Source organism: Pan paniscus, chromosome 4 (assembly GCF_029289425.2).
Source record: "Pan paniscus chromosome 4, NHGRI_mPanPan1-v2.0_pri, whole genome shotgun sequence".
Lineage (NCBI taxonomy): Eukaryota > Metazoa > Chordata > Mammalia > Primates > Hominidae > Pan > Pan paniscus.
In genome coordinates, this window is record NC_073253.2 from 17612484 (window position 1) to 17623257 (window position 10774).

Here is a 10774-nt window from a genome sequence, read left to right on the forward strand (position 1 = left end):
TGGACTTGTAGTTTATGATGTTGTTTTCTTCTGACAAGACTACACGTATAGATAGATTTATTTTTATAAGACTAACGTATTTTTTCTAAGCTGCTTTGTTCTAAATAGAACTGTCGCTCCTACTTTTTTTCCCCCAAATCTGAACTGAGTATGAAAGAACAGAACTATTTTGAAAAGATTTACTGACTCACCGGTGTATCCGCAGTAGAGATAGCAGACGCCAAAGACATCCACTGGGGAAAACCTGTGAAAATTCATAAGGTCACAAGTCTTTGTGCAGATTCTCTTGGGTTGCAGAGAGGAGAGATTTGGAATTCTCTTTGAAAGTACAGCTTAGTCATAGATCACAAGCACCAGCAAGACTAATATTTTAAATTATATGTTTATTCTTGATACTGAATGATTATTCTGCACCTAGGGAATTAATGTCTTTGCAGTCATTTAAAAATAATTGACAGTAACAGACCCTTCTCTACCAAATGATCACGAGGGTTAGATATTGGGGGGTTGAAAGTATAGCTCATTTTTGCAGATTCTTGTGTGTTTGAGGACCTATTTCTAAGAATTACGCTTTCTACATAATTCAAGCCCTAGTCAAGCTTTTCCATTCTGATAGCTTTCAGTTCAGATGTTCCTCATTTTATGCAGTAGCGCTCCTTTGAAAATGCAACTAAGCTAGACCATCTTTGAAATGTACTGAAAGCACTGGCTGTAATAAATCACGAAAAGCGATATCTTCTCCAAACTGAATCACTACCACTAATGTAGCTGACTTTTAAATTTGAATTCCCTGAGGTTTGGCTTAAAGCTTGGCTTTGGGCCAAGCAGCCATTAGGAGATTGTGCGGCTAACTCCAATACACTCTGTGTAATTGCCCTCAGGCTTCTAAATGGTCCCAACTAAAGGGTGAGACACATTTTTTATATAATTTGGTAGACAACAAAGACACAGTATGGAAATTGTATTACAATTTCCACTTTACATTAGCTGTTGCTGCATATGTGCATATAAGAAAAGTAATAATAAAGGTATAATTAAATTGGAGAGAAGAGTGTATTTCTATCCCGTTGGTGCTTATCCTATTGTAGAGAAAGTGAGAATAAGATATAATCTGGTAATGTGGCCACATGGATCATGACTCTTTGACCACATATACATTATATGCTTGAGGCCACGTTTCTCATCCATTTTCCCTGTTCACTGTCAAATGGAACAATTTATGAACCAGATGTCTAAGAGCTGGTGGAAGGAATGTATTTATTACAGGGTCTCTGCATCTTAGTTCCTGCTATATGGTTTTGTGGCTCATAAAAGAATGCAGACTTGCCCAAAATATCATTTGACTGTAGGTGATGACTGTCAGTACTACTCTTAGAACTAAGGGGCTTTCTCCTGTTTCCCTGGAATGTGGACAAATTGTTTCCCACTGAGAGCTAAACTTTGAAATCATTTCATATGAGATCAGAACTCTGAAAAAACACAGAACTCTTCAAAAAGAAAAAATTACACAGAACTCTCAAGAAAGAAAAAAAATGGCCGTTAGGACTTTCTAACCTAGTGAAAACTGTCTTTCATTAGCTGTGTTACTACCATCATCCTGAATGGAGGTGGAGCCCACTCGGAAGCTTGACTAAAAGGAGAGTCACAGGCAGACATGGTATTACCCATCTTAGCCCTCTCTAGGGGAAGTTAGTTTAGCCAAGAAACCTCAAATGTTAAGGACTCCAACTGATGCCACTGTCTCTATTCTAGAGACTGTAGCTCAATAACATGACATTTCCAGTTCATCGTATTCATTCTGTTCTGATTCCAGTTTCACTAGGCCGCATACTGAAGCTAGCTCTTCCTTTCTTTTACAGGTACGCACCCATTTCTCAGTTCAGTGAATCAACTGGACGTTGCCGTATGTTGGAAGACATACCTTCATCTTACATCCTTGATTTCTGTGAATTTGCACCTGAAAGACAACAGATCTCATATCAAGCTTACCGAAAACAACAACAAAAAACCCCATAAAACTTTCAAATACCAAGTTTTCTTTGTTCAGCCAATGAGTATTCATTGTGCACCCATGAGGCGCTAATGCCACTCTGCAAGGCCTTTTGAGAGAGGGCAGAGGATGCCTGGCTCAGGGCCACTTTCCACTTAGAAATATCTACAGGCTTTTTTCTCTGTTCCCTCCTCCACTTGAGCCTTTCTCAGTGTCTGATGTGGCACTGTTGTCACCAGATGGTCACTCAACCTTTCAAAAGCTTTGCTAATTTTCACTAGCTTCCTGCCTGGCAAAAATGGGAGAAAATTAAGTTCTGCTTTGCAGATGCGGCTTGTGAAAACCATTCATTGCAGCATTCATTGCAGCCACCCTTCATGATCACTCTTGGGGCTGTCCTTTCTTTGGTGGAAGGCTTTTGGATTTAGGGAAAGCGCCTTAGCACACAGCGGCATTTTCACTAACAATTTGTTGTAAAATCTTGGGGTCACTCTAGAGATGGAAGGAGTCTGAGAGATTATCTGGTGTAACATTCATGTTTCCAAAAGGAAACTAAGATCCAAAAAGCCAAATCCTTTGGCCAAAAACACACGGCCTAATTTTACTCGCTTTCTGTGATTTGGGGCTAGTTTCCAAAAGTCTTCAGCACTGTGTTTTTTTCTTTTTTTTTTGCTCATGGATACTTCTGACAGTCATTCTTGTACTCCTCAAGTTATTAAGGTTCAATGTAGTCAAATTCAACTTTACTCAGATTCCACTAGAGGGTAGGTCATACAATTGTAAAGAAGCAGACAGGTTGTGTTGCAGGACATACCAAGATTGTTTAGTTCTGATTAATAGTAAAAATCCAGCTGGGTGCAGTGGTTTATGCCTGGAATTCCAGCATTTTGGGAGGCCGAGGCAGGTGGATCACTTGAGGTCAGGAGTTTGAGACCAGCCTGGCCAACATGGTATGAAACCCTGTCTCTACTAAAAATACAAAAATTAGCCAGGTGTGGTGGCACATGGCTCTAATCCCAGCTACTCACGAGGCTGAGGCATGAGAATCGCTTGAACCTGGGAGGCAGAGGTTGTAGTGAGCTGAGATCATGCCACTGCACTCCAGCATGGGTGACAGAATAAAACTATGTCTCCGCACCCCCCCCAAAAAAAACCATTGAGGCAGCTGCCTCAGCAGGAAGACATGTGGCTCTGCCCCTGTTGTTTCTAGGACCCTGAGCATTTGGTGGCATTGATTTGTCTTCCAGTGTTATTTGTTTTATTCATCTTTGTTGTAGACAAGTCGTGACCAAGATCCTCTAAGAGACAGCTGTGGTAGGCAGGCTTCTCAGATGGCCCATGATGATCACCACTGCCTGGTTTGATGGCCGTGTGCTATTCTCTCCCCTTGAACATGGGTTAAGCCTAGTGACCTGCTTGTAACCAACCAACTCCAGCTAAGCTTAAGGGATGCCACAGTTTTCAAGCTTCAAGGATTAGCTTACAAAAGACTGTGACTTCCTTTTTGCTGATGGACTCTCTTTATTGCCTTCTTGGCTTGAAGACTTTGAGGAAGCAAGCTGCCATGATGAAGAGGCCAACATGACAAGGAACTTCTCAGGGTGGCTGCCAGCCAACAGCAGCAAGGAACTGAGACTATAAGTTCAACTGTCTGAGAGGAACTGAATCCTGAAAACAGTCTCATGAGCTTGGAAGCAATTCTTCCCCAGTTGAGCCATAAGATGGCTACAGCCCAGCTCACACCTTGATTGCAGCCTGCGGAGAGACCCCACAGTGGAAGATGCAGTTCCTTCCCAGCTCCCTGACTTACAGAAGCTATAAACATGTGTTGGTTTAAGCTGCCACATTTGAAGAAATGTGTTATGTAGCAATAGATAACTAATATGATAGGAAAAAAGTAAGACAAGGTTGTAAGCATAAGTTTAAGTGCATTGCCAGCCATACTAATTTTTGCATCACAAATGACCTGAATTTGACAATTTCAAAATGTAAAGCATTTTGAATGAAAGTGCATTCAGACAAGAACATGTGAGAGTCCTCTGTATCTTTTAAATCCACAGAGGCAATGAAGCAGCACTTGTGACTTAATATGCAATTTGAATTGCACCAGACTTTTCAGATGAAAGCAATTGAAAAATGTGGAGGGAAGATGAAGTGATACTTGCCATTTTCCTTTTAATACTTACACAAATCATGACAGAAACTATTTATTGGACACCTGATAATAATAATTTGCAGCTTATTTCAAGGAATTCTCTCACCAACTCTATGATGGAGGTAGATTATCCCAATTTTTCAGGTGAGAAAAAAATGCATTGGTGAGTTTCCCAACCCTTACTTGGTGACAGCGATGATGTTGGGACCCAGTGTGTCTCACTTGAAAGCCTGTGTTCATAGTTTTCAAGCTTACAAAGTTGTCTGAAGTGGCTGGGTGCGTGGCTCCTGCCTGTAATCCCAGCACTTTGGGAGGCTGAGGCGGGTGAATCACTTGAGGTCAGTTCAAGACCAGCCTGGCAAACATGGTGAAGCCCTGTCTCTACCAAAAATACAAAAATTAGCTGGCATCGTGGCACACGCCTGTAATCCCAGCTACTCAGGAGGCTGAGGCAGGAGAATTGCTTGAACCCAGGAGGTAGAGGTTGCAGTGAGCTGAGATTGTGCCACTGCACTCCAGCCTGGGCAATAGAGTGAGACTCTAATTCGGAAAAAAAAAAAGTTGTCTGAAGTGACAACTATTCCTCTCCTCTGCTTTGTTCAACCAATGGTAGCAGGTCATTACAAAAGCTACCTTTATTTTGTTAAAAAAACAAAACAAAATGAATTTTCTGAGTCTAAAAGCCACTCTTTTTCCAAGGATATATTTGCAATTAATCATATTCTGAGTTGCGATTTTTTTAAACGCTTGCCCTCTGTGTCAGTTTTATTATTACTTAGGCTTTTTTCACCCTGCAGATTTTTGTGTTGTATTCACAATTAAATTCGTTTTTTTTTTTTGAGGGCAGGAATAGTTTTTTAATACTTTCATGTCTCCAGCCACATTTGTCACTGTATTTTGCAAATAATAAACATCTGGTAAATCTTTTTTGATGAATTCGATTAACTCTGAAATGAAAACGGTAATGACCTGAGGGATTGTTTCTTTCTAGGAAACTGTCAGCCTCGTCTAAGGGACCAGAGCTGCCAGGAAAGAACCATGATCGGTGTTGTTCAGAGAACCAGGAGAAATTGCTGCAAGATCAGTCTTACGAATTCTCTCTGCTGCAGCTTTGCTCCTGGACCACTTCTGAGAGGGATCATGGGTAAATCAGGATGATTAAACATCTGGGTTTGCCTGGGACTGATGGGTCTTCACTACAGTCTCAGGCAAATGAGGATGAAATGCTCTTCCTAGCAAGCATGTGCATTTCGTGGGAAGGGATGTGCTTTTGCATCTTTGTGTGGCTTGTTTTTTCTATGACTTTAAACCTAACCAACCAACCGACCAACCGATCAATCAACCAAACAACCAACTTCTGGGTGTCTTAAAAGGTGTACTGGAGCCTACTGTTTCATAAGTGTTGTATGTTTTCTATCGTAAATGTTAGCTAGATTTAAACAGCAGTTTTAGTACGGAAGATCTAGTGGTATTTTGGAGGTCACTATCATCAATATTTAGCTGTAATGTGCAGACAAGGCTCCTGGGTCTGTTCCATGTCACAGATCTCTTTTGAAGTCCTGGAGAGTTTTGCCCACTGAGCCACTATGCAGGGGACAGACAGGAATAAAGCTGGTTATTAGCATGCACTCCAGGTCCAAGACAGCTGTATCAAAAGCTCACACACCAGGCTATTTAATTTGTTGGCTGCTCAGTGGAAAGAGGCCTGCTGGGCAGGCTGGGTTGGAAGAATTAAATGGAGAGAAATATAAACCAGTATAATTCACACTACTGTTTCTTGGCTGCACTCACATGTGGATAAAAAAATTTTTCCTACCCTAGAGCTGGCATATTTGTTTTGCCACTTTGAGCTAGTACCCTGGCAGCTGAAAGTTGGTGGAGAAAATCACACAACTGAGCTGACTGCTTTTTAACTTTTGGTAATTTTGAACTTCCATTTGTCATTGCCTGGTAGTTGGATTGTGTTTCTCTAGTAGGTGGTCTTTCCCGAACTTTCTTCTTGCCCTCAAACCACACATATCCTTTCCTTCAGCAGACAATCTCGCCTCCTTCTTCAAGGAGATAAACAAATAGGTCATCAGCTTTGGTCCTATAACTTGTCACCACCAACTGCAACAGTCTACCTCTACCTTCTGCCACGTGTGCCTCTCCAGCTCAGTTATGAGGGAAGAACTGTTCCTCCTCTGCCAGGATGAACCATCTTGTGCGTGCTTCATATACTCCTTGGTTCTAGGCAGGCAGCTTCTGAATTGGCCTTCAGCAATCCCCATCTCCTCCTATTTATGCCCTTCTGCAATCTCCTTAGTTAGAGTGTGGGACTATTGACTTGCTTCTAATGAGAAGAATATGGCAAAAATGATAGGCTGTCACTTCCAAGATCAGGTTATAGAAGACTGTCACTTTCATCTTGCTTGTACTCTGTCACCAGCTGGCTCTGATGAAGCACCTCCCATGTTGCAAGCTGCCTTATGGAGAGGTCCTTGTGGCAAGGAACTCAGGGCAGCCTTGGGCTAACAAGAACAATAAACAGAGGTCCTCAATTCAATAGCCCATGAGGAGTTTGCATCCTGCCAACAACCATCTAGGGTGGCTGAATGTACATCCTTTGCCAGTTAAGCCTTGAGATGATGGTAGCCTCAGGTGACACCTTGATTTCAGCCTGTGAGAGACCCTGAGCCAGCAGGCCCGCCTAAGTGGCACCCAGATTCCTGGCACACAGACCTACGAGATAATAAATGTTGACTTAAATCAACTTGTTTTACACATCAATAGATACCTAACAGATCTGAAAGTTTTCACACCTATATTTGATCCTCGATTCAGGATGAATACCTGCAGAAATACAGCTTGCTTTCTATCTCTAAAGTGGTGCTGTCCAATAAAATATATAATGAGCCACAAATGTGAACCATATATTTTTCAGCCACATTAAAAAAAGTAAAAAGAAACAGGTGAAATTAATTTAAATAATGTATTTTATTTCATCCATACGTCAAAACTACATTGTTTAATTATGTAATTCATATACCACATGATTAAAGAGATAATTTAGATATATATTTTTTGGACTGAGTCTTTGAAAACCCATGTTTATATTACACTGGCAGACATCTCCATTCAGACTAGCCACCCAATGGACCACCTGTGGCTAGCAGCTACCATATTGGACAGCTCAGCTTGAAAGAGAAAAACCTGGCCAGGCGCAATGGCTCACGCCTGTAATCCAGCACTTTGGGAAGCCGAGGCAGGAGGATCATCTGAGGTCAGGAGTTCGAGACCAGCCTGGTCAACATAGTGAAACCCCATCTCTACTAAAAACACAAAAATTAGCTGGGCGTGGTGGTGCATGCCTGTAGTCCCATCTACTCCGGGAAGAGGCTGAGGCAGGAGTATTGCTTGAACCCAGGAGGAGGAGGTTGCAGTGAGCTGAGATCGTACCACTGCACTCCAGCCTGGGCGACAACAAGGAAATTCCGTCTCAAAAACAAACAAAAACTCAGTTTGCTCAAAAAACAATTTCTCTTCAAACATTTTTTTTCTGTTTTATTTATTTTCTATTATTGTTATTTATTTATTTTTTGAGAAAGAGTCTAGCTCTGTCACCCAGGCTGGAGTGCAGTGGCGCCATCTCAGCTCACTTCAATCTGCCACCTGGGTTCAAGCGATTCTCCTGTCTCAGCCTCCCAAAGGTCTGGGATTACAGGCGCATGCCACCACACCCAACTAATTTTGTGTTTTTATTACAGACAGGGTTTCACCATGTTGGCCAGGCTGGTTTCGAGCTCCTGACTTCAGGTGATCTGCCCGCCCTGGCCTCCAAAAGTGCTGGAATTACAGGCGTGAGCCACTGCACCTGACTTTTTTTTTTTTTCTGTTTTAAAAAAGGTCTCTTTTGCTGGGCACAGTGGCTCACACCTGTAATCCTAGCACATTGGGGAGGCCAAGGCAGGAGGATCACTTGAGTCCATGAGCTAGAGACCAGTCTGGGCAACATAGTGAGACCCCATCTCGAAAGAAAGAAAGGAAGAAAGGAGGGAGGGAGGGAAGGAAGGAAGGAAAGAAGGAAGGAAGGAAGGAAGGAAGAAAGGAAAAGTATCTTTTGAGAATTTTCCAACCAGTTGAATTTGCTTCTGTGGCCTCCCTGGGTGCCCTGTAGCCGTGTGGACAAAACCAGCATGGCGTCGAGGGAAGCGCTAGTCCCCTAAACCCCACATGGTCTCCAGAGGCTGGCTTCTGGGAAATGCCTCATTTTGTTGGTGTGCGGGTTTCCCACTATAGTCACTGTGCCCAAGCTCCCCCACGCCTGCTCTCTCAGCACAGGTCTGCCCTGCCCTTGGTTGTCGGGAGCTCTGCCATTTCCCCCTCGGTTTCCCCCTAGTTCCGCTGATTCCCCGGGACTTGGAAGACTCCTCCACTGGCTCTCAGCTTTGGGCTGTCCTTCCTGTGCCTCTGCTACGGGGTCTCCTGGCCCCACACTTTGGTGACCCTCGGCAGGCATACAACTTACTAATTTTCAGTTCTTTTCCTCCTCAGGGCCTATGAGAAATTTTCTGGGTCTTCTGCAGGCCTCACTGGAAATGAGGGGGCCTGGGGTGGGGACCTCCCAGCCCTTCTGCGCTTGGCCCCAGCCCCATCCTGTTCTTCTGGAGCTGCTCCGTGTTGGGCAGGCAGTCTGGGAAGCTGCCTCGCCTTAGGATTCCAAATGGAAACAGCTTTCTGCCTTTGGATTCTCATACATATGATGGAGATTTCTTTCCTACCCCTCACATCCATCAGCCTGGATTATCAACCACGGTCTCTCCTTTTCCCCCAACCTGCTGAAACAATCAGCAGTATCTGATTTTTTTTTCTCTTTCCAGGCTCTTAACTACAGCAAAATAAGAAACTGAAACAAGCAAACAAAAAGGCGTGGGCAGTGTTAATTCCTTTCGCCAGTGTTAGGAGCTATCCTGCAGCCTTCCTTATTCCAATGTTAACTGAGACAGACTCTTTGCCTAGGTATCCAACCTCTGTCTTCATCTTCCTATCAAAGCCCGCTTAGTTTTGAGAGCAATACTTTTCCCTCAACTAGTTCTAAGTTTTTGCTAGTTTAAAAGCACTTTGGTGTAAGATCAACATGAAAGTCATGTTAAAAAGAAAAATCATCATTCACCACTTCAACTGACCCCATGTGTTAGTCTGGGCCTGACCCCCCAATGAATGTCACTGAGCTAGTGGGAGAAGAGAAGCATACCTCATTAAAAGTATGTAAAGATATTATTCTCTCCCTCTGCCTGGCATAGTCCCCAATGCAGTCTATCCCTTTCTGCAGGATTTTTTTTTAGACCGAGTTTCACTCTTGTCACCCAGGCTGGAGTGCAGTGGCATGATCTTGGCTCACTGCAACCTCTACCTCCCAGGTTCAAGTGATTCTCCTGCCTCAGCCTCCCAACTAGCTGGAATTACAGGTGTGCACCACCATGCCTGGTTAATTTTGTAGTTTTAGTAGAGATGGAGTTTCATCATGTTGGCCAAGCTGGTCTGGAACTCCTGACCTCAGGTGATCTGCCCCCCTAGGCCTCCTAAATTGCTGGGATTACAGGCATAAGCCACCACACCTGGCCATTTTTAAAATTATTATTATTATTTTTGAGACAAGATCTCACTCTGTCACCCAAGCTGGAGTGCAGTGGTGCGATCTCGGCTCACTGCAGCTTCAACCTCCCAGGTTCAAGAGATTGTCCCACCTCAGCCTCCCAAGTAGCTGAGATTACAGGCATGCACCACCACACCCAGCTAATTTATATATTTTTCTGTAGAGACAGCGTTTCACCATGTTGGCCAAGCTGGTCTGGAACTCCTGACCTCAAGTGATCCATCCGCTTTAGCCTCCCAAAGTGCTGGAATGACCGGAGTGAGCCACCGTGCCTGACCTCTGCGGGATTATTTACCACTAGCTTGAAAACAGGCTGCAGCAGGAATGGCCACATTCTGTAATAAAACTCTCCCTTTTCTCCCTAGATTTCTGGTTTTGTAGAGAGAGGTATGCCCAAGTACATTTTCTCACATCCTTTGCAGAGAGATGAGGCCGATGAGAAACAAATCCAAATCACTAGTGTTGCTTCTGGGAAAGCTATCTTAAAAATGATTACTCAGCTGGTAGCTGCCTTTTGCCGTCTCCTTCCTTTTGCATTTTTTCCTTATTTGGAATGTAGAAAGTGATGGCTGGAACTAGCAACCATCATGTGATCATGAGGCATCCTTGAGAATTGAAGCCTGGTGCTAAAAATGAGGTGACAGGGTAGAAGGAGTACAATATTGATGTCTAATGTCAGCTTAGATAGCCTAGATTTATTACCACAGGCCCTGGGATATCTATCTCTACATGTCATGTTATGTGAGAAAAATGAACTCTTGTCTGGTTGAAGCAATATTTCCATTTCTAGTAGTCAAATTCCTATCCTAGGCATGCTTACTTTAACTTCACTTTTACTGTTTCCAACCATTGCAACTTGGACTTTCCTCCTGTCACTTCTTTGAAACTGCTCTGTCAAGTTTTTTAAAATTTTTTTTATGATTTTATTTTATTTTTGAGACTGGTCTAACTATGTCGCCCAGGCTGGAGTGGAGTGGCACCATCTCAGTTCACT

General features: G+C 43.2%; 1 long non-coding RNA gene across 1 annotated transcript; it reads right to left on the reverse strand.

The window, feature by feature from the left end:
• Nucleotides 1-363: 363 nt before the first annotated feature.
• Nucleotides 364-8761, reverse strand: LOC130540469 (uncharacterized). Its single transcript, XR_008955631.1, has 3 exons — nt 8653-8761; nt 6269-6866; nt 364-1957 (listed from the first exon to the last, which is right to left on the reverse strand). It is a non-coding gene; the product is annotated as an uncharacterized LOC130540469 (long non-coding RNA).
• Between the last annotated feature and the right edge of the window lie 2013 nt (nt 8762-10774).